The 22,458-nt window shown below is 46.5% G+C and overlaps 1 protein-coding gene across 3 annotated transcripts in view; it reads left to right on the top strand.

Annotated features, from left to right (window-relative positions):
• The window catches only part of ELOVL1 (ELOVL fatty acid elongase 1), a 50,465-nt gene that overhangs the window by 13,421 nt on the left and 14,586 nt on the right, over window positions 1-22,458 (top strand). Inside the window, exon 1 of one of the 3 annotated variants that reach the window (XM_044301656.1) lies at window positions 14,438-14,575. The exons of 1 other annotated variant lie outside the window; for it this stretch is intronic. The gene's annotated coding sequence lies outside the window, so the exon portion shown is untranslated. Of the gene's footprint in view, window positions 1-14,437; window positions 14,576-14,917; window positions 15,088-22,458 lie in introns of those variants that run through there. One more of the 3 variants, XM_044301657.1, reaches the window with a different exon arrangement.

The following is a 22,458-nucleotide window of genomic DNA, read 5'->3' as shown; positions in this document are numbered from 1 at the left end:
AGTGCTTATACAAATGAACATATGCCCCGAGCCCCTGCTAGAGACCGCAAATAATGGTCCGCAATGCACGGGCACCGTGTTTGGGGCTGTGGACCCATTCACTTCAGTGGGTCCACAATCTGTGAGAGATGGTGCACATTGCAAACAATAAGAGCAGTGCAGAGGCGTGGACCAAAATCCCACGGAAGCTCTTCATCGTGCTCCCTTGGGTATCCGATCGGTGCCTCTGCTCTGTATCTTGCGGACCCATTCAAGTCAAGAGATACTGAGTGCACATGGCTGGTGCCCATATACTGCGGGTCCTCTTTTGCGGGCCACAATACAGGGAAGGGCCACACACATTCATCTGCATGAGGCCTTAGCTGTGTTTTTTCTGTTCCTGCATTTTTGGTAGTAAAAAGAGCTGATGAAAGGTGAAACGCACGACGCGCCATTTGCAAAAATGCCTGGAAAGACCCTGCAAAAAATGCATCTTAGAATTCACGCAGCTTTTCAATAAGGCAGATTTTCGGCAGATCATTGTCTCCGTTTTATGATATAAAATAATGGAATGCAAGCAAAGGCAGATTTCTGTAGAAAAGTTGATCTGCCATGTTGTGTTGTGTTTTTTCGGTTATTTTCAAGGGCTGTCGTTGGAAACGCCTTAATTTCAAGTGACAGATGTTAATCCTGCAGCAGAAGACCAGGCCACAGATCGTGCAGAGATCAATCGGCGATTTGTCATTCTAAGGCCTCATGCACACAATTGTGTCTGTATTGTGGTCTGCAAACCATGGATCCGCAAAATACGGACACCTTCCATGTGCAATCAACATTTTTCTTACTGCTATTACTACAAATGAGTATTATCTGTAATACGGACAAAAATAGCACTGCGGTTTCTGTATATACGGACATGGAGGTAAGGCTGTCAATCACGGATAGGCCCGCCTCCTGGACTAAAGTGCCCAGAATGAGCACAGATAGAAATAGATGAAATACAGGTTTTCCCACAAAACTATATATTAATCTCAGCTTCCCCCGCTCTATAACATGCTGCCAGCAGCTTACATTGCATTTTGTTGATGACAGGTTCCCTTTAAAGGGAAATCTGGCAGAACCGAAATATTTCAGCAGGAGCAGCACCCTATCTAATGTGTATAAGGGTGTCCTGACTCTCCAAGGGCGAATGTCAGGGGAAGGAAAGTTCAGACATATTGGATTTTAATAGGCCTGACCCTTTGTTCCACAGGAGATAAACTACTGACAGAGGGGTCTGGAGGAGCATATATATCTGGAGGGGGGAGCGGATTCACATAGGGCGGCAATGATACTGCAGAAACGTCATCGGGAAATTCCTTTATTTTTGGCTAGAAACCATTCATAGTCATAGTAAAAATGTTCCTGTTCACAACGGCAGTTGTAGGAAAACCAGGTGTAAGCGAACTCCAGACAGCAATAATATCTGTAAACACTGAGACGCAACAAATATGGCCGCTGTTACAACTTCCAGAGAGTTTGTCACCCAGCTTTCTGACAGGAACATATAGAAATGGGGGAAGCGACAAATTTAGGAGTGCATAACCAGGAGGATGTGCTGTGCAGGACCACCTTAGTGTACTGAGAGCCTCGTGCTTGCTCCAACCTCCTGAAGAACCTTACTTCCTTCCATTACAACTCAGCCAGCAATCTTCCGTACATTATGCTAAACCTTCAGCTGTGGAATGTCTTTTCTTATTTTTACTTTCCTATTCAGCTGTTATGTATACTCTGTGGCAGATTTATTAGATCCCCTTATCTAGTACTCTGTACTGTAATACTGCCTCTGAGATACGACTATAACTACTATAATACTACCCCCTATGTACAAGAATATTACTACTATAATACTGCTCCTATGTACAAGAATATTACTACTATAATACTGCTCCTATGTACAAGACTATAACTGCTATAATACTGCTCCTATGTATAAGAATATATATACTATAATACTGCTCCTATGTAATATAACTACTATAATACTGCTCCTATGTACAAGAATATAACTACTATAATACTCCTCCTATGTACAAGAATATAACTACTATAATACTGCTCCTATGTGCAAGAATATAACTACTATAATACTGCTCCTATGTACAAGAATATAACTACTATAATACTGCTCCTATGTACTAGAATATAACTACTATAATACTGCCTCCTATGTACAAGAATATAACTACTATAATACTGCTCCTATGTACAAGAATATAACTACTATAATACTGCTCCTATGTACAAGAATATAACTACTATAATACTGCTCCTATCTACAAGAATATAACTACTATAATACTGCTCCTATGTACAAGAATATAACTACTATAATACTGCTCCTATGTACAAGACTATAACAACTATAATACTGCTCCTATGTACAATAATATAACTACTATAATACTGCTCCTATGTACAAGAATATAACTACTATAATACTGCTCCTATGTACAAGAATATAACTACTATAATACTGCCTCCTATGTACAAGATTATAACTACTATAATACTGCCTCCTATGTACGAGAATATAACTACTATAATACTGCTACTATTTACAAGAATATAACTACTATAATACTGCCTCCTATGTACAATAATATAACTACTATAATACTAGGCCATGCTGACATTATGACATTAATAGGTAGTCTGCATAGCTGGATTTGTATTTGATTTATTTATGGCACTAATTAGTGAATGTTACTTCTGGGCTGCACCTTTAAATTACTTGGTAACAATGCAATTAATTAAACCCTTAGTGACCACCCGTACATGTTTGTATTGCAGTCACTAAGGGGCCTTAGGCTGGGCCGCCGCCTTTTTTTTTACTGCAGCCCAGTCTCAGCACTCCACGGTTCCCCGGCTCTAACAGCCTGGATAACACTTTTTTTTTCCATTGAAAATACGCTTTTTAATTAAAATAAATTGAAAATAAAAATCATCCCCATATGTTTGGTATTGCCGCATCCGTAACGACCCGGACTACATAAATATCACATAATTTATCCCCTACTGTGAACACTGTAAAAAAAAAAAAAAAAAAAAACACTTAATTGCTAATATATTCTTAGTTGGCACTGAAAAAACTTAATAAGCGATCAAAAAGCGCCATTTACTCCAAATTGATACCAATTAAAAATACAAGTCGTTTCCCAAAAATCAAGCCCTCAAACAACTCCATATTAAGAAAAATAAAAAGGTTATGGGTCTTGGGAAGTGTTAATGCAAAAACATTTTTTTCTTTAAAATAAAAAAAAGGGTGTTTTATTGCAAAAAAGTAGTAAAATGTAAAAAAAAAATCACTGTAATCGTACTGACTGAGAGAATAAAGATATTATATTATTTATACCGAAAAATTATCGTTGTAAAATTTGTAACGTAAAAACGCAGTGCCAGTTTTGATGTTTTTCCCATCTCCCTCCCAGAAAGAGTTAATAAAAGTTAATCAGAAAGTTATGTGTACCCCCAAAAATGGCGCCATTAAAAACTACAACTTGTCCCACAAAAAACAAGCCCTCGTAGAGCTATATAGACTGAGAAATTACAAAGTAATAGCTCGTGGAACGCGGTGTTGAAAAAGGGAAGAAAAACGCTTGGTCAGTAAGGGGTTAAAATGAAATTAAAAGTGACTCCTTTTTTTAGATTTTAGTGAATTTTTACATTTAGTCTTCTCCATAAAGAACAAAGGATGTTATTCCTATGAGCGGTTCTGTTGGAGGGCCCCTCTGCCCCCCGGGCCGGCGCCTCGCTCGCTCCGATCAATAGACAGGAGTCATGTGCTTGTTTGAACTGTTCGCTCTCCGCCTCAGAGACCTGATGTGGCCACAGACTGTCTCAGTGATATTCCGGAATAGCTCAGTCAGTCCTGATTACATCTCGGCGCACTGATAACCTACAAGTCATGGCACGGGTCATCAGCTAACCTGCGGATTGCCCAACACCGCCCCATCCCCGGTTTAGTGCGAGCGGAAGAAAAATGTATTTATGAGCAGAATCTTATCTGAAATCGGCAGTAAAACTGGGAGAGAAGATATCTGCTGGGTGACTGCGAGAAACATGAGCGGAGGGGGGGGTCAATCGATTAACTGGAATTAACGACGTGACTGGAACAGGTGGGGGTGGTGACATCATCAATGAGGGAGTCACAAAGAGGGTCTCCACTGGGCTTCAAGTACTGGTCACCATGTGCGTGGTGGTGTCTCTTCACCCCATCTTCTCTTTAGATCTTGAGTAGTGTTGGCGTACAAGGTTCGGGTTATCTAAGAATTCCACTACCATGAACCAGAACTTATGGTCCCTGGTAGCAGAATCCATAATGGAATTCTTAGATAACCTGAACCTTGTACGCTGAACTAAAAAAAAAAAAAAGTTCGCTCATCCGTAATCTTGAGGTCTTTCTGATTCCTGTATGGTGGTCTCTGTACGTTCTTTGAGGGTCATTCACATCCTCCTTTCCCCATTTTAAGGACCATTGTTTTCTCCGACAACCTGGGGCTTCTCACCATAAGGGTCCATTCACACGTCCGTTGTTTCTTTCCTGATCTGTTCCGTTTTTTGCTGAACAGATCTGGACCAGATCTGTACCCATTCATTTTCAATGGGTCCTTAAAAAAAATCTGACATTGTGCTGTCTGATTTTTTTTTTTCAGGACCCATTGAAAATGAATGGGTCCAGATCTGGTCCAGATCTGTTCCGCAAAAAACGGAACAGATCAGGAAAGAAACAACGGACGTGTGAATGGACCCTTATATAAAGCCCCGCTCTAGTCATTTGTGCTGCAAACTGCTTCTGTATGGACTTGAAGGAGACAACACCCCAAGGTCTCCAAAAGGCTACATGCACACGACCGTATGTGTTTTGTGGATCCGCAAAAAAAATAAAAATAAATGATGCCATCCGTTTTTGTTTTTTTGCGGATCCATTGTAACAATGCCTAAAACGGACAAGAATGGGACATATTCTATTTTTCTGATGCGGACAGCACACAGTTTGCTGTCTGCATTTTTTGCGGACCCATTGAAATGAATGATTCTGCATCCTATCCGCAAAAGAAAACGGAACGGACACGAAAAACAAACAACGTTTGTGTGCATGTAGCCTAAGGCTGGCAATACCAATTAGAGCCGAGCCCCTTCATTAGACCCTTTTCTTCCCGTCATCTCTGGGCTGGGATGCATTACTTCAGTATCCGCATTGTGCCAGTGTGGCGGCACACGCATTAATATTACACATTTTATCATTTCTTTTAGTGACACCGGCTTTTTTTTTTTTTTTTTTTTTTTTTTTTTTTTTTACACTTTTGATGTCTCCTAAGGTGCAAAAAGTGTCCAAAATGCTCAATTAATTGGATGCGTAGCTGTTGGCGCTTTTTGATTAGTGCCTTCAGTCTTAGACTGCTCTGCATTCTTTGTACTTCATTTTTTAAGCCGATAATATTATGAACATTGTTCTTAGAATTTGCACAAAGCGACAGAAGTTCATCTGCCGAGTGGCAGGAAAATAAACATCCGCCTCTCCAGCAGCGCTCACAGGAAGTTTCTGAAATGTTAGTGTCAGACTGGACTATAGAGATATAAGACAGAGCGTGGCGGTATAGATGATGTAAGGCAGGGATGCCCAACTCTCCAGCTGTTGCAAAACTACAACTCCCAGCAAGCTTGGACAGCCTAAAATCTTCCAGAGTTTATTCGGTCACATTAAAAATGCATTAGAAGCGATGCCCGCTTTTCACGCATTTCGGACAGTCCTTCGCTATCCGTAATTGTGGCGTATAGAATCAAGTAATCACAAAAGACATATAACCACGGCCTGTGGTGTAAAAACCAGACACCTTACAGATTAACCCCTTCAAGGCCACATATCATCTTGTAATTACTGTATCAAAGAAATCCCGCTTGTCCTGCGTCCAGGGGCATGAACGTGAATGAGCACCTTTGTGTCCCGCTAAATTCCCTACTGTGCACCAATCAGGTTTAGTGATTATGCACACAAATGTTTTTTCTTTCCATGTCCGATCCGGTTTTTTTTAGCGGATTTTTAATTTCAATGGGTTTGCAAAAAAACTGAAGTTGCTCCGTGTGCATTTTGTTTCCGTATGTCCATTCCGCAAAAAAAAGAACATGTCCTATTATTGTCCGCATTACCGACAAGCATAGGATGTTCCATTAGGGGCCAGCTGTTCCGTTCTGCAAAATACGAAATGCACACGGATGTCTTTTTTTACGGATCCGGTCATCATCCTGTGACGTATATTTTGGTAAATCTCTCGTTCACACTGCAGCGCGGCCAAGTATAGGACACGTACGTGGAGGACAGATGCGAAAAGCACAAGGATGATTCCGCATCCCTTTGTACATTTGCAAAAGATAGAACATGTTCTATTCTTGGCCGCAAAATGAGGATCATGAATTCATTGAGGTCAGAGGGTCCGCAAAAAAAAAAAAACTGATGCAACAGGGACGTCATCTGATCGCAAAACACATACAGTCATGTGTATGAAGCCTAAAAGTGACCTTCATAAATGATTATATTAAAGGATGTTGATGCAAACTGGAAAGCCCCTTTAAGGGTTGGTTAGAGGACCAGGAGCATCCACCATGTTTGTTCTCTTCAGTCCAGAGGTGGATAATGCAAGTCCCCCAGGACAACTGTGAGCGGGGTGGCTCCTGAGGATAGGTCATCAATATCGCAAAAGTGGACAATCCCTTTAAGGGGGGAGCATTTATGGGTACATCATACTGTGCGGGGGGCACTTAAGGAATCATCCTACTCTGAGGGGCACTAAAAGAACATTCTTACTGTGTGGGGAGGCACAAAGGGGGCACTATTACTGTGTGGGGGGGCACTATTACTGTGTGGAGGGGCACTATTATTGTGTGGGGGGGGGGGGGGCACTATTACTGTGTGGTTAGCAGGAATGGGACTGGGTGGGTTTAGAGGTGTGACTTCCCCCTACAGCAGACCCAGGTATGAGGACCTTTACAAAAAGTACTTGAGTGCCCCGGCTCTAGACGCAGCATAGTCCAGGTGACTTCAATTGTATAACATCCTGTCTGCGCCAGCAAGCATGCCAAATCCACAGCTGTGCCAGCTGTATGGTATGATGGTATTTGGCAGGGCACGTCACTGGGAGGTATTGAGGCTGACGCTGCAGACAGACCGGTCACTGTTCTTTAGGAATATGACATCCGTATAATGGGGCAGTGTTACATTTCATGTCCTCAGAACAATGGGTCGGACTGTAAAGTCCTTAGATGTCCCCTCCCTGCACTGGCATGCCGATGCATTCCTCGCCGGTCCATACACTGGCCCACACAGCAGACATTCCCTCCCACCCACCTCACACGGGCACATACCTCCCCTACACACCTTAACCCTTATCTTGGCTGGCTGCCTGCCCCCATCCCTAGGATACCAGGAATGCACTGCTCTAGACCTTTCACACACTTGGAGGCAGCGGCCCACTCTTGGTGACAGGAGAGAGGTATTTGTCATGTGGGGTTCGTCACTCGGCGACTGGAGAGTTTGTCCCTGCACTGAGGACAATGATAAAAACGTCCTTTCTCCTCTGTCAGGGAAACCAGCCGACAACCACTGCAGAAAAACATAGGATTCCTGGAGGGTACCTGGGGCCATTTGCACATTGGCCCTCTGCCTTCAGGGGCCCATAACTATGGTTAGGTAACCCATACAGAAGCAATGAGCACTAAGCATGCGTGCCCATAAGTTGTGCCAGACAATGACGCCCTATCTGCACTGCACCCGCATAGCACCTTGACCCATGGAAGGATGCAGTTCTGCGCTCACAGCATGCGCCATTCTTGGCCTTTTTCCATTTGAGATTTAATGTCCATAAAAAAGGGTCTGGGGAAAAAATGGACGTCTGAGTTTAGTCAACAGAAATCAGAACAGCAGTCTGAATCCGGCCTTAGGGTAGGACCTAACATCTGCATTTACAGGAGGATCCAAGGCCGACATTGTGGTTTCTCGCGTGGATATACCACAGGTCCGCACGTGGAGTAATCATTAGATGCAGAATGTATTTGCTGAGCATAGGGATAGGATTCTCACCTAAATCCTCATCAAATCCTGCCTATATGAACATACCCTTAGGCCTCTTGCACACGAACCGTGTGCGCCCCGTGGCCGTTCTGCGGGCCGCAATGCACAAACACCGACCGAGGGGCAGCGGATCGCGGAGCCATTCACTTTAATGGGTCCACGAACCGCTCGTTCCACAAAAACATCGGACATGTTCTATCTTTTTGCAGAACGGAAGTATGGGACGAAACCCCATACCCCGTAGTGCAGGGCTGGCCAACCTGCAGCTCTCCAGCTGTTGTAAAACTACAATTCCCACCATGCCCTGCTGTAGGCTGTCTGCTTCCGTAGGGTTCCGTTCCATGCTTCCATTCCACATCTCCATATTTGCGGACCCATTCAAGTGAATGGGTCCGCACCCGTGATGCAGAATGCACACTGAGTGGCGCCCGTGTATTGTGGATCTGCAAATGCGTTCCGCAATACATCCACGGAGCGCACACGTTCATGTGTAAGAGGCCTTAGTTAGAAGACAAGCTGAAGATGTAATCATAACCAGAATCACTAGGTGCTTTATAAACCCCACCCCTGGTTCTGAATGCGAGGCCCTTCAGCGTCCATATATAAGAAGGGACCTTATATAGAGGCCCCTCCCTCAGTTTATGGATATTCTTCTCACTTTTGGGTTGTGCTCATTCCCTCTTGTAATATAAATCATCTTTCCATATAATTCCTGCCGAGCTTGTTCTTATACACAGCAGCAATATAAACAAGCAGAGCTGCAGTGTAAAGCATGGGGGAGGGGCAGAGCAGCAGCCTGAGTCTCAGATAATACATGAGACTCCAGTAGTCAATGCAGCTAATCTGGAGTCACAGGTCGGCCTCAGGAATATAACTATTAGGGATCTTCGTGGAAGATGGCTGCTAGTTGGTAGGTGGCTGAATATTTAGGATTTCTGGGTTGAGGTCTGTACCGTGCCGTCTGCGTGGAGCCCAGGATAATGGAATATCATCAAGCAGGGATAGCGCTATTATAGTATACCCTAAGCCAGTGATTTACAGAATGTACTCCCCCCCCCGCCCCCAATAAAGCTGTTTTTAAAGTTACAAGTTGTTGGAGCATGCTGGGAGTTGTGGTTGCACAGAACTGCCCTGAAGGAAGCAGATCCTGACAGTTGAGGCTACTTTCACACTAGCGTTCGATTGGATCCGCTCTGAACGGATCCGATCATATTAATGCAGACGGTGGCTCCGTTCAGAACGGATCCGTCTGCATTATATTGGCAAAAAAAAGCTAAGTGTGAAATTTGCCTCAGACGGATCCGTTGAAAGTCAATGGGGGACGGATCCGTTTGAAGATTGAGCCATATTGTGGCATCTTCAAACGGATCCGTCCCCATTGACTTACATTGTAAGTCTGGACGGATCCGCACGGCCAGGCGGACACCCGAACGCTGCAAGCAGCGTTCAGGTGTCCGCCTGCTGAGCGAAGCGGAGGCTGAACGCCGCCAGACTGATGCAGTCTGAGCGGATCCGCATCCATTCAGACTGCATCAGGGCTGGACGGAAGCGTTCGGGTCCGCTCGTGAGCCCCTTCAAACGGAGCTCACAAGCGGACAGCCGAACGCTAGTGTGAAAGGAGCCTGAGATGGATTGAGACATGAGCCTGACAGCAACTCTCTGAGGACCAATTACACATGTGCAGCGCAATCATTAATGTAATGTGTGAATGGGGATTGGGAAATCCCCCCCGGTGACTGGATCCGCCTGTTACCGAGAGACAAAGATCCTTCATCATTTCTATCAGCATCCACCAGGCCTCTGATCACCTCCAGACCCCTCTGTGTCTCCCCCCCAGTCCAGCAGCTCTTATCCCTAAAACCAAACCATCAGACATGTTGGAATCCAGCTATCCAGTCCTCATCCCCCCCGACATCCGCCGTCAGGAGGCCGTCATATTCATACAAATTAGATGTTCCCCTCTCTCTACGTCAGTCCCTTTAATGGAGTAACATTACAACTATTAGGCCTCTTGCACTCAAACGTTTTTTTTTCCGTTTACGTTCCGTTTTTTGTGTTCCGTATACAGAACCATTGATTTCAATGGATCCGCAAAAAAAAAAAGGAAGGTACTCCAAATGCCTTCCGTTTCCGTATTTCTGTTTTTCCGTTCCGTTCAAAGATTGAACATGTCCTATTATTGTCCTATTATTACTGTTACGTTCCACAAAAAAAATGGAATGCACACGGATGTCATCTGTATTTTTTGCGGATCCGTTTTTTGCAGACCGCAAAATGCTGAATAAAGACATACCGAGGCCTAACAGTGCTGCTGGGCACCAGCCACTGATGGGTTAATAGACAACCCACGTAGTTAGAACACTAATGACAGATCCTCCAGTTATTGCTCCAGAGAGCTGCTTATTAATGCGTCTCTCCGGCCTCTGGAGAGCGACAATTTCTAAAAAGAGCATCGCGTTTACTGTTTTCACACTTCAGCGTTTCCCCCGGAGCGCGTTCCTCGCTGCTGCTTTTCCCGCTAAGGAGCATCCAGGGACGATAGTCGAGCGATACAGTTCTAGTACAGAGGCCTCCTGGATACAATGTATCATTTCAGAGGCTCATTGGATATTCATAGTCACAAAATATGTATCAATTCTTGTCCTAAGCCCTGCACACATCCAGCAGACCGGACCGGCTGCGCGGCTTCCACGCGTCTTTATGTCTCGACCGCTGCACAACATTTAAAAAGTATGCCACAAAAAACAATCCTATAGATGTCAGAAACTGAGACCTGACTGATACAGGGGCTCAAACCGGATCTTGTTTGGTGCAGACACTTTTGTCTAACTTTATATCGGCTTTTGGCTTAAAGGGGTATTCCCATCACAGGGAGGATGTGCCCCCATTGTCTGATAGAGGTGGGACCCACACCTACAAGGAGAACGGAGCGGAGAGAGTTGAGGAGGGCGCACTGCGCATGCACAGCCGCCCTCCATTCATTTCTATGGAGTCGCCGAAAATAGCCGAGCGCTGGCTCGGCTATTTCCGTCGGCCCAATAGAAATTGATGGGAGCGGTGGCCGCACATGCGCAGTGTGCTCCCATTCACTTCAATGGGAGAGGCGGGGAGCTGCATCTGGTGGTGGACGGACCCCCGGGAAACCCGGCGTCCTCTAGCCACAACTCTCCCCGCTCCGTTCTCCTTGTAGGTGCGGGTCCCAGAGGTGGGACCCGCACCTATCAGACAATGGGGGCATATCGCTATGTCTAAGATGGGATAACCTCTTACTTTGTGAATTCTATGCTGGAATTGCGGTGCCAGAATCTACGAGCGCTCACATTAGTGAATGTGGACCGGTGTAAAACAGCTTGGGCTAGTCAGTGCATGGAGTGGTACCTTGTACCAAAACGTCCCCACCTCGTGGTGTATTGCTTTATGTCTTATATATGTTGGGGGTCATTTGCAAAGATTGTGACGCTGGTTTTTGGTGTAAATAAAAAAAGTCGTTGAGGGAGTGGCGGGGCTGGCCCGGAGCCAGGACATCAGCCCCAGCAAATTTACTGAGAACAGGAGTGACACTTTATAACTACAGATACATTGTATATACTGTTACATATAGTAGTCGGAGGCTAGAGTGACACTTTATAACTACAGATACATTGTATATATTGTTACTTATGGTAGTCGGAGGCTGGAGTGACACTTTATAACTACAGATACATTGTATATACTGTTACATATAGTAGTCGGAGGCTAGAGTGACACTTTATAACTACAGATACATTATATATATTGTTACTTATGGTAGTCGGAGGCTGGAGTGACACTTTATAACTACAGATACATTGTATATACTGTTACATATAGTAGTCGGAGGCTAGAGTGACACTTTATAACTACAGATACATTGTATATACTGTTACATATAGTAGTCGGAGGCTGGAGTGACACTTTATAACTACAGATACATTGTATATACTGTTACATATAGTAGTCGGAGGCTGGAGCTACACTTTATAACTACAGGTACATTGTATATACTGTTACATATAGTAGTCGGAGGCTGGGGTGACACTTTATAACTACAGGTACATTGTATATATTGTTACATATAGTAGTCGGAGGCTGGAGTGACACTTTATAACTACAAATACATTGTATATATTGTTACATATAGTAGTCGGAGGCTGGAGTGACACTTTATAATTACAGATACATTGTATATATTGTTACATATAGTAGTCGGAGGCTGGAGTGACACTTTATAACTACAGGTACATTGTATATATTGTTACTTATAGTAGTCGGAGGCTGGAGTGACACTTTATAACTACAGGTACATTGTATATACTGTTACATATAGTAGTCGGAGGCTGGAGTGACACTTTATAACTACAGATACATTGTATATATTGTTACTTATGGTAGTCGGAGGCTGGAGTGACACTTTATAACTACAGGTACATTGTATATATTGTTACATATAGTAGTCGGAGGCTGGAGTGACACTTTATAACTACAGGTACATTGTATATACTGTTACATATAGTGGTCGGAGGCTGGAGTGACACTTTATAACTACAGATACATTGTATATATTGTTACTTATGGTAGTCTGCGGCTGGAGTGACACTTTATAACTACAGGTACATTGTATTTATTGTCACTTATGGTAGTCGGAGGCTGGAGTGACACTTTATAACTACAGGTACATTGTATATATTGTTACTTATAGTAGTCGGAGGCTGGAGTGACACTTTATAACTACAGGTACATTGTATATATTGTTACTTATGGTAGTCGGAGGCTGGAGTGACACTTTATAACTACAGGTACATTGTATATATTGTCACTTATAGTAGTCGGAGGCTGGAGTGACACTTTATAACTACAGGTACATTGTATATATTGTTACTTATGGTAGTCGGAGGCTGGAGTGACACTTTATAACTACAGGTACATTGTATATATTATTACGTATGGTAGTCGGAGGCTGGAGTGACACTTTATAACTACAGGTACATTGTATATATTGTTACATATAGTAGTCGGAGGCTGGAGTGACACTTTATAACTACAGGTACATTGTATATATTGTTACTTATAGTAGTCGGAGGCTGGAGTGACACTTTATAACTACAGGTACATTGTATATATTGTTACTTATGGTAGTCGGAGGCTGGAGTGACACTTTATAACTACAGGTACATTGTATATATTGTTACTTATAGTAGTCGGAGGCTGGAGTGACACTTTATAACTACAGGTACATTGTATATATTGTTACTTATGGTAGTCGGAGGCTGGAGTGACACTTTATAACTACAGGTACATTGTATATATTGTTACTTATGGTAGTCGGAGGCTGGAGTGACACTTTATAACTACAGGTACATTGTATATATTATTACGTATGGTAGTCGGAGGCTGGAGTGACACTTTATAACTACAGGTACATTGTATATATTGTTACATATAGTAGTCGGAGGCTGGAGTGACACTTTATAACTACAGGTACATTGTATATATTGTTACTTATAGTAGTCGGAGGCTGGAGTGACACTTTATAACTACAGGTACATTGTATATATTGTTACTTATGGTAGTCGGAGGCTGGAGTGACACTTTATAACTACAGGTACATTGTATATATTGTTACTTATAGTAGTCGGAGGCTGGAGTGACACTTTATAACTACAGGTACATTGTATATATTGTTACTTATGGTAGTCGGAGGCTGGAGTGACACTTTATAACTACAGGTACATTGTATATATTGTCACTTATGGTAGTCGGAGGCTGGAGTGACACTTTATAACTACAGGTACATTGTATATATTGTTACTTATGGTAGTCGGAGGCTGGAGTGACACTTTATAACTACAGGTACATTGTATATATTGTCACTTATGGTAGTCGGAGGCTGGAGTGACACTTTATAACTACAGGTACATTGTATATATTGTCACTTATGGTAGTCGGAGGCTGGAGTGACACTTTATAACTACAGGTACATTGTATATATTGTCACTTATGGTAGTCGGAGGCTGGAGTGACACTTTATAACTACAGATACATTGTATATATTGTCACTTATGGTAGTCGGAGGCTGGAGTGACACTTCATAACTACAGATACAATGTATATATTGTTACATATAGTGGTCGGAGGCTGGGGTGACACTTTATAACTACAGGTACATTGGCTTTATTGTTCCTTCTGGACTTTGTAGTCCCCTCCAGCTGCAGGAGGGTGTGGTGGGACGGCTGCCTGCAGGAAGGGTGTGCTGTCGGCTCGGCCTGTTGTGCAGGCCCTGCCTCACCGCTGTTCCAGTTCAGAGCCCTCCCTAATTACCAGCAGGCAGGATCTCTGTTTGCAGAGTGCAGTTGAGTCACACGGGGTGTGGTTACCCAGATCTCCCTCTCTTTCTCCTTCCTTCCTCCTTTCCCTCTTTCACGCTCTCTCTGTCAGGCTTGGGAGTGTCAGGGATCCCCTTCACAACGTCAGGTAAGCAACTTCTTTCAGATCGCCAAAGTTGGCACCTGTGGGCACTGGTAAAGTGCGGCCACCTGTCCGGCTGGGAGCCTGGTTGCCATCGGTCCCATGAGGTGTGTCAATGGGTAACAGGCCCATGACTGATGCCGGGCAGGAGGGGGTTAAGTGTGTGTATGTCCCAGTCGCTGAGTGTGCCAGGCACAGGGTGGAGGGACGGTCTCTCTGCCACCCCCTGCACTCTTGTCTAAAGTCTGTCACATCTGGAGTGTTTTGTGTGAGCCTATAGAGCGAGGAGGGTGAGGCGGGCAAAAAAGGGGAAGGATGGGTGTGATAGTCCATGGTGAAATCAGGTGCTTGAGGTAGCAGGCGGTGGAGCTCCGAAACTTCACAGAAAGACTGGAGGAGTATTTCTGGACAGATGTAGCAGAGTTTACTTTGTCATTCAAGCATCCTGACCACCCTCTGAGTTCACGTCACTCAGCAGGTTTTCTGGCAGTCCTATGTAAGGCGGCAGATAACGCAAGGTGAGTATGAGTCTTGTGAGATCACCGGGCAGGAGGCATCTTGTTTGAGGGACTTTCTTGTGCCCTCAGCAGTTGGTAATTATGTTGGGGCCCTGAGTAGGGGAGGCTGCGCCCAGGACTTGTGGGCGAGGTGGAATGTCAAGCGATCTGCAGAGACCACCCCACATGTGAGGGGCCCAACCTGCAAAGTCCTAGAACCAGGGACTATGAACTCCAGGGGGGGGGGAGGGGAGGCGCTGGAGCCGTGCCTGAGCGGACTTAAGTCCTTTGTTAAATAGTGACTCTTAAGAGGACACTGCATCTTTGGGTAAGTAGGTGAGAGGTGAAGGTAGGTGATGGCCTCTGCATATGACTGTGGGTGTGATCAGGAGGGGACGGTGGGCTGTTCCATCATATTACGGTGGCTGGTGCGGCTTGTCACCCTGTGACGGTGTGTCTCATGTGACTGTGGGGTGGTATCTGATGTGCCGTCTCATGCTGCGTGATGTCAGCAGGGAACACGCCTGTCTCTCATTTGTCACTAAAGGACTTGTAATGTTTTGGGTCTCGTAAGGTCAGGAGCTAAGAAACTCTTCCCCTCCGTTTCCTTCCTCCGCATCGGTCGCCGACATCACAGTTGTCGAGTGACATAGCGGAAGCGGAGGCAGAGTCGCAATGATTTCTGTCTGCGTTTCCCTAGCTGATAATCAAGAGCAACAGAGTTCGGATGAGGCTTTAGGGCTCATGCACACTACTGTATGTATTTTGCGGTCCGCAAACAATACGGATGACGGCCCCTGATAGAACAGTACTATCCTTGTCCGTAATGTGGACAATAATAGGACGTGTTCTATTTTTTGTCGGAACGTAAATACGGACATATGGAAACGGAATGCACACAGAGTAACTTCAGTTTTTTTTGCGGACCTATTGAAATGAATGGCTCCGTGTACGGTCCGCAAAAAAAAAAACGTAACGGACACGGGAAGAATATACGTTTGTGTGCATGAGCCCTTAGGCCTCTTGTACATGAACGTAAGGGCTCCATGCCCATGCTGCGGGCCGCATACGACAGTTCCGCCATACACGGGTCAGCAGCAGTGTGCATTCTGCATCACGGATGCGGACACATACACTTGAATGGGTCTAGAGATGCGGCACGGAACGGAAGCACTACGGAGTGCTTCTGTGGTGTTCCATTCCGCGCTTCCGTTCCGCAAAAAGATAGAACTTGTTCTATCTTTTTGCAGAACGGACAGATTGCGGACCCCATTCAAGTGAATGGGTCTGTGATCCACATGCAGCTGCCCCGCGGTCGGTGCCCGTGCATTGCGGACCGTAATTTGCAGCGCGGATCCCTTACGTTCGCAGTGCAAGAGGCCTTCGGCTGGGTGCTCCTTTAAATTGTAAAGCTAATTGGGGTTGTGCCCTCTCGGACTGTCTCTAGGGTGTAAACCGAAAGTCTTGGCACCCGGGTGTGCAATGTAGGCGTTTCGTCACCTTTCCCTTCTATAACAATAAAAAAAAAAAATCTGGGTGTGAACGTGTGGCGGTGTCACATCTTGGCTGAGTGATTACACGGACCCAGCCCTCTACACAACAACAATGGGGCCAACACCTGGGGTTAGAAGCCCCGCTTAACCCTATAGGAGCCAAGCTGGAGATGGCACCCATTGTGAGGCCAATGTAAGTTTTGTCCATCAGATGTTTTAGGGCAGAATGTGTCGGCTGCTGGGTACAGGCTGCCCAAAACGGGTGCCTGACTTTAGCAGGGAAAATGTGACTTTTCCTCGGTCCTGACTGGACCCTGCGTGAAGTTCTGATAATAAAGGAGTGTTATGGGCGCTGGTTTATCGGATATCATCCGGCGGACCAGCGCTACATTATCAGGAAAGTCTAAATTATTGAATGCAAAACTGGAGGAATGATGTAGGTCTGCCAAGGGATGCCATGGAACCCGCAGGGCCAGTCATATTGCCAGGCTGCCGTGGTCCCCACTGCTCACTAGCTACTGTCTGACAAGCAGAAACATGTCGGCAGCGGTGACCTACCTCAGCCAGGGACTGGGTAAAGAGCAGCCGTGACCTACCTCAGCCAGGGACTGGGTAAAGAGCAGCCGTGACCTACCTCAGCCAGGGACTGGGTAAAGAGCAGCCGTGACCTACCTCAGCCAGGGACTGGGTAAAGAGCAGCCGTGACCTACCTCAGCCAGGGACTGGGTAAAGAGCAGCCGTGACCTACCTCAGCCAGGGACTGGGTAAAGAGCAGCCGTGACCTACCTCAGCCAGGGACTGGGTAAAGAGCAGCCGTGACCTACCTCAGCCAGGGACTGGGTAAAGAGCAGCCGTGACCTACCTCAGCCAGGGACTGGGTAAAGAGCAGCCGTGACCTACCTCAGCCAGGGACTGGGAAAGAGCAGCCGTGACCTACCTCAGCCAGGGACTGGGTAAAGAGCAGCCGTGACCTACCTCAGCCAGGGACTGGGTAAAGAGCAGCCGTGACCTACCTCAGCCAGGGACTGGGTAAAGAGCAGCCGTGACCTACCTCAGCCAGGGACTGGGTAAAGAGCAGCCGTGACCTACCTCAGCCAGGGACTGGGTAAAGAGCAGCCGTGACCTACCTCAGCCAGGGACTGGGTAAAGAGCAGCCGTGACCTACCTCAGCCAGGGACTGGGTAAAGAGCAGCCGTGACCTACCTCAGCCAGGGACTGGGTAAAGAGCAGCCGTGACCTACCTCAGCCAGGGACTGGGTAAAGAGCAGCCGTGACCTACCTCAGCCAGGGACTGGGTAAAGAGCAGCCGTGACCTACCGCAGTCGGGGACTGGCTCTGCTATTTCCGTCTGCCCCATAGAAATGAATGGGAGCGGGGGCTGCACATGCGCGGTGCGCTCCCATTCACTTCTGCGGCAGCGGGGAGCACTGCTTGATGGTGGACGGACCCCAGGAAATCTGGGGTCCTCCAGCCACAGCTCTCCCCGCTCTGTTCTCGTTGTAGGTGCGGGTCCCAGGGGTGGGACCCACACCTATCAGACAATGGGGGCATATCCTAGCGATATGCCCCCATTGTTTGTGGTGGAAATACCCCTTTAATACCAGGTACTTACTAATGTATTGTGATTCTCCATATTGCTGCCTTTGCTGGCTAGCTTCATTTTTCCATCACAATATACACTGCTTGTTTTCATGGTTATGACCACCCTGCAATCCATCAGTGGTGGTCTTGCTTGAACACTATAGGAAAAACCCTTGGCCTCCCTGGTGGCCGGGATCATGGGAGCGCACATAGGTGTTCTATATTTTGCAAGCACGATGACCTCTGCTGGATTGCAGGGTGGTCGTAACCATGGAAACGAGCCATGTGTAATGGGAAAAGGAATCCAGCCACCAATGGAGGCAATATGGAGAATCGCAATACATTAGTAAGTGCCTTGTATTAACTTTCTCTACATGATAAATGCCACTTGCTGAAGTGAGAGAACTTTCTGCCTACATCCCTGATGGATGACACAGCGACCCTACAACCGCTGACACCAGCGTGCAGATTGAGCAAGTAATACTGAGCCCTCCATATGTATCTGAGCTGAGTTTGTTTGCAGCAGTTCACTTGAGGCTGTACTACACCTTTTTCGGCAGATGATCGCTAAGCGTGTTCGTGACGATGTCCGTTCTGTCCATGAAAAAACACTGACGGAGAATGGATTCCATCAGCGTTGTGTCCGTAATTTTTTACGGATCCATAGACTATATTGGGCATGATGGATCCGACTGATGGTGAGAAATCAGATGTATGAATACGTTAAAATCATTGGGTGTGTGTACTGTCCGTGAATCACTGATGTCTGGACTAAGGCTTAAGGGTCCATTCACCCGTCCGGATCCGTTCCGCAACGTCGCAGAATGAATCCGGACCCATTCATTCTCGATGAGGCTGGAAGAGATGCGGACTGCACACAGTGTCCTGTCCGCCTCCGCATTTCCGTAGTGCAGCTCCCCCAAAAAATAGAACATGTCCTATTCTTGTCTGCAATTGCGGACAAGAATAGGCAGTTCTATGGGGGTGCCGGCCGGGTGTATTGCGGATCCGCATTACACTACGGACGTGTAAATGGACCCTAATACAGCGGCAGCAAAGTGGAATATATGGCGACAAGTGGCACACTCACACCGCATAATGAATGCAGGAATTTGACATCCGCAGCATGGCGCTCCTTTCTGTCCATTCTAATGCACAGAGTGAAACCTGTGGCAAATCCGAATGGATTTTTTGCGCCACGTGGCTGCGCCCTTCAGAGTGGACAGTAATGAGCTGATGGCACTGAACGGCGCCCCCGGCAGGGCTGTAACCCCGGAGTCTGCGCCGCTCATTTATGACTTCACTGCGTCATTATCTGTAAGATAAAAATGTGAAAAGAACTTGTCGATAAAACCAATCTGCAGATAACGTCCGAGGCATGACACATTCTCCTGCGCAGCTACCGATTACTGCCTCAGAGATAAGTGCAGCCGCCATCACTGCGGGTTCACGGCTTCAGCGGCGGCACGCTGACATTATGTCTCTGCATTTTTTTTCTGGTGTGAATAAAGTCCTATAGAGAAGCCTATGAAAAATACGCCACAGAACCACTGAAAGGGTTAATCAGACTGCAGGTTGTTATAGATGGGTATAATGTGCCAGCTCTCCCAGGAATAACTAGCAGAGGAACCTCTCCTGCTGGGGCGGAGCTCCTTGCCTGTGGGCGGAGCCTAGTCCAACTGACACTTTGTAGCAGTCAGTATCCAACGACTATAGACACCACCTGGCTGCAGTGAGGTAGCGGCTGCTCGGGGGAGGGTCTGGGGCGGGTGGGGGGGCATATTATATTAGCTGGCATTGATGTACTCATTATTATAAGTGTGTTGTTCTTCTGTTCCGGGGGGGGGGGGGGGAATAGGGCATCATTGCTTGATTGGTGGGGCTCCAGAATCATGAAGAAGGGGAGCAGCAGCTGTGCCCGGTACTACAGCTTAGTCTGAGTCAGGGATGCCCAACCTGCGCCCGTCCAGCTGTTGCAAAATGACAACTCGCAGCATGCCTGGACAGCCTACAGCAGGGCATGATGGGAGTTGTAGTTTTGCAACAGCTGGAGGGGCGCAGGTTGGGCATCACTGGTCACAAGTCATGGGCGACTGTACCTGCCCCGTCGCTTGTAGCTAGCCACGCCAAACACTGGTCTTGGCAGCTGAAAGCTGCAAATAAAATATAAATATATGCAAATGAGCCTCTAGGAGCAACAAGGGCGTTGCCATTACACCGAGAGGCTCTGTTTTCTCTGCAGCTGCCGCGCCCTTTGCACTTTAATTGACCGGACAAGGCAGTGTAAACATTATAAAGCCTGGCCCCGTCAATTAAAGTAGGCGAGGGCGTGTAACTGTAACGCCCCCGTGGCTCCTAGAGGCTCATTTGCATATATTAAAACATCATTCTCAGCAACGCGGGCACATCTGAACAGGGCCCAACACAGACGCCTTCAGCTACAAAGCGCACGTGTAACGGGTCAGCCGGTGCCATAGGGACTAATCAGATGTCCTTTAAAGGGGCTCTCTGACAACACAGGGCAGAAGTGATCATTGATTACCTGGCAGATCCCGCTTCAGGTCCTCCCAACACGTGATCCCTACAGCCAGTCACTGGCCACAGGGGCGCACCCCGTTTACACGAGTAGCCGCACGTGGATTAGCCTAATTGAATGGGGGCAGCAGATTCCTTGGCAGTGCAAAGTGCAAACCGCGCCACGGACAAAGTCTAAGGGTCGGCTCCAGGCTTCTGCCACATGTTCCAGTCCAGTGGTGCAAGGCATATTTTTCTGCTATGTGAACACTGGGGATGTGGATTACAAGGGCACCGTGTGACATCACGTGTTCCTGCGGCTTCACGTCCCCGTGGCTCTGCTGTAGCAGAAATAAAATGTCGCAGCCCCCGTAGGTAATATCAGCGGCGGTCACAAGTGATTTGCAACAATCAAAGCGCAAAATAAGAGGGCGTCGGGTGATACCTGCAAAAGGATTGTGATTCCAGACTGGTTGCCTTTTTTTCCTCCAGATATCAGCCTTTTCCGTGGCCACCGTTTTCGTGGCGCTTCTCCCTTACGGACTCCGGCGTCACCGCCTCGGTTTCCTTTACTTTCATTTATGTTCTTGTGTCTTTCTGGGATCGTTGCTCTGCCATCATCCCTCGTAATCACTGCTTGTAGTGAGAGCCATGTGGACATGTAATGGCCTGTTGTCCCGTCACTACTTTTCCATCATCTCAGGAGTTGTCCAGGATTGCACAAACATGGCCGATTTCTTCCAGACCCACTCGCAGGTCATGTGTGGTATTACCGCTCGGCCCCGTTGACCACCACCTGTGAAGGGTGTGGAGCTGGTCCTGGAGGGAAGCGGCCATGTTTCCTAATCCTGACGGCCCCTTTAGGCCTGAGAAATCCTATGAAGCAGAGAGGTAAGGGTCCATTCACACGTCCGTTGTTTGTTTCCTGATCTGTTCCGTTTTTTGCTGAACAGATCTGGACCAGATCTGGACCCATTCATTTTCAATGGGTCCTGAAAAAAAACGGACAGCACAATGTCAGATTTTTTTTCAGGACCCATTGAAAATAAATGGGTCCAGATCTGGTCCAGATCTGTTCAGCAAAAAACGGAACAGATCAGGAAAGAAACAACGGACGTGTGAATAGACCCTAAATGTCCTGTACCAGACCCCTGACATTGCACTGTGCGGTATCGACCTACAGATGTAGCAAAGCTGACTTTGTTATATGTATGCAAAATATTATAATATATTGATACGTCATCTCCAGATAAGAAGAGACAAATGACAAACTCCGCTCTGCTAGACTGACCAGCTCCAGCGTCCAGATCTGTACAATCCTCTGTCCTTTATCATAATGCCACCTAAATACCACTGACGGAACTTCTGCTTCTCAATCGTTTCAGGTCAAGACAGTTGTGAATAATAGTGGTTGACAAGTGCATCTGCACATACATGATGAAAGTGAATCGCTCGTGTGCATAGTAGGATCGCTCTGATCACGGCTCATATGTAGCTCGGCTATTCCCACACTCCACTTGAGACTCCTGGGCCCCAAAGGAAAGCTTCTAACTGGGCCCCCCCCCTCAGGCACCAGGGCCCAGGTGTGACTGCCACCTCTACCTACACCCCTGTCCCTGAGCATTGGGGCCCCCATGTTACCAGAAGCTCTGCCCCCTTATAACCACATGACCAACTAGTCCCTTCGAACATAATGGGAGTTATAGTTTTGTAACCACTGAAATGCGTTAGCTGTTAGCGTGAGATTTGGTGACAACGCTGATGGCTGATCTGTGACAAAGGGGGGCACCGACAGCATTTTCAG

This window comes from Bufo gargarizans, chromosome 7 (assembly GCF_014858855.1).
Source record: "Bufo gargarizans isolate SCDJY-AF-19 chromosome 7, ASM1485885v1, whole genome shotgun sequence".
NCBI classification, from domain to species: Eukaryota; Metazoa; Chordata; class Amphibia; order Anura; family Bufonidae; genus Bufo; species Bufo gargarizans.
This window is presented reverse-complemented; position numbering and strand designations above follow the sequence as displayed.